Consider the following 2,858-nt stretch of genomic DNA (forward strand, 5'->3'; position numbering starts at 1 on the left):
ATATATATATATATATATATATATATATATATATATATATGCATATACAATTTACTTTTGTGTGACTTCCTACTTTGTGATACTCCTTGTATACACACCTTTATACACACGTATATATATCTTAATTATACTCAGCTTCAGTGTAATTTTCTCTTTTAAGGGTTCTGTAAATTATTTTAATATTAAAAATTTTTTTGTGTGTATGTGTGGTTTTGTGCCACTTATTTTGACATTTGGAAAGTTCCTGCGATATTATCGAATACTGCAGGCTTTCTTCATTTAATTCTTAACGAATCCCTACTGCGATCGACAAACTGATTCACATATCTCGAACATTCTTGTAATTTTCGTTTCATTCTTTGTTTTGTTTTTGTTAAAAATTATTAGTTTTGTTTTTGCTTATACTTTTCTATGCATGCATGTGTGTGTGTATGTGTATTTATGTATGTGTGTCTGTGTGTATGTGTGTGTGTGTGTGTGTGTGTGAGAGAGAGAGAGAGAGACATATATTATGGTGTGGTATAATTACTTCTTCGTTAGGTTCTTAAAATGTCTCCTTAACTCTGCCATTTTTTCACAGCTATACCGTCATGATCGCAAAATTAGTCACACGCAGCCACACAAACACAAACACACACACACACACACACACATATATACATTCATGTGTAAATATATAGATACAGTAAGGCGGTGAGCCGGCAGAAACATTAGCGCGCGACCGACCCCTTTCGAGGTCGATAAATTACAAATCAGTTACGTACTGGGATGAACCCAACAGACTGGCTCCCTCCCAAAAGATTTCGGGCCTTGTGCCTAGAGTACAAAAGAATATACAGATACAGTCGTTTCGCAAATATACTGGTAACAAATTGAACGGGTTCTAATTGTTAGGACATATTTCACACAACGTTCTCACAAAGATATAAAATATTCTTTACTAATGCAGTCCCTCTTAATCTCGTAACTAGGTTTTGATTGCGGTGCATCCAACAGAAACACAAGTTGCAGTATAAAAACGGATATTTACATATGAACAAAGAACTGGTTATCTTGACGGCACATGTAAAGTAAGCTGAATTTATAGATAGATAGATAGATAGATAGGTGGATGGATGGATGGATGGATGGATATGGAATTATATACATAAATATACATATGTATGTGGGTGTGACAGATACCACTGAATATCTGCCTGCATTGTTACTATTCTGAGAGAAAAATGAACAAAAGGGAATTACAAACGGTTGCCGTTGGATGATCTCCAGTATAATATTTGTTCGTCCCTGAGTCATAAACACTCTTTTATTCATTCTTTCAACAACATTCATTCTCTCGTTCGGAGAATTAATATGGCAATAAAGATTTACTAATTATCCAGCAAGCGCCAATAAAGTACTTACGATGTATTTAGTTATCAGCCAAATTGAGGGCATTGCCCATGTGCTATAAAGTAATATACTTCTACAGTTTGTTTTTTTTTAGTCCTAGAGGCATAATTGGTGGAGTGTCGGACAAAATACCATGAAATGGTTTGCCACGTGATTCTTTGTTTCGTGCAAGTCATGATAGGACTTGCACATCAGCCATTCTAAAGACAAATACCTTCTTAAAGTCAAATTTTCCTTGTACGGTTGTTCGGCACTATAATGATAGTGCCGAACAACCGTACAAGGAAAATTGCAGCCAATGTTTTTAGATAATTATCTGCATCGCCTGATGGAAACTGGCATTAATGACCGAGACTAATTACTTAATTAGCTGTCTTAGTTACAGACAGAGTATAGTATTGTTGCTACTGTACGACTTTATGAAATGTCATTTAGATTTTATAATAAAAAATATTTTATTTGATACGAGATATGTCCTCCCTTTTTTCAGCACTTGTACTGTTACTTTGTCGAAAGCCGGATCTTCGTTTCCGTATTTCTATCATTTCTATCAATATTTCAGGATGATATGCACCAATTCACACAGCTAAAGTTGTTACTGAATGACACGAGGAACATCTAATCTGGTCACCACAGTCCCCAGATCTCAGTATTATTGAATATTTATGGTACATTTCAGAAAAACAAGTAAGGAGTTGATATCTTCCACCATCATCACTACAAGTACTGGAGACTGCTTTAGCTGAAAAATAGACAAAAATTCCTTGGGAAACAGTTCAAACTTTGTACGAGTCCATACCTCGTAGAATTCAAGCTGTAATTACTGCCAAAGTCGGTCCTACTCCATATTAAAATCAATTTGTTTCCATTATTTTGTCCAACACCTGTGTGTATGTCATTGTTCAGTTTTATATCCAAATTTCTTCTCATTAGAGAAAGAGCCGGTTTCAACCTAGATTCAAGACTCCTTCATTAGGATTTCAACAACAACATCAACAGCGTATTTTTGCATGTACTTGTATGTATGTCTCTTCTATTTTTCAATTATTATAAATCTTCCACTGAGCGGGGAGCCGGTATCCAACAAAGATACATTTTGGGGATGTAGTTAACACAGACAAATTCACATTTGGAAATTGAGAAGAGTCTTGCATATTTTTACTGTTCCACTCACAGATTGCACTTTCTTCCTGAAAGTCACAGTTTATCCATACTCTCCTTTAAGCGTTTACTAACAAAACTAATGCACACACACACACACACACACACACACACACACACACACACACACACACACATATATATATATCTATGACGTCATTTTCTTAGTTTTCGTCTACCAAATCCACTGACCCTTGGTCGGCCCGTGATTATTGTAAAATTGCTACACTGTGGGATAGAACCGGTAACCATGGAGGGAGAACCAGCTTCTTGCTACACAGTCACCCCTGTGCCAATATATATAT

The sequence above is a fragment of the Octopus bimaculoides genome, chromosome 20 (assembly GCF_001194135.2).
Source record: "Octopus bimaculoides isolate UCB-OBI-ISO-001 chromosome 20, ASM119413v2, whole genome shotgun sequence".
Lineage (NCBI taxonomy): Eukaryota > Metazoa > Mollusca > Cephalopoda > Octopoda > Octopodidae > Octopus > Octopus bimaculoides.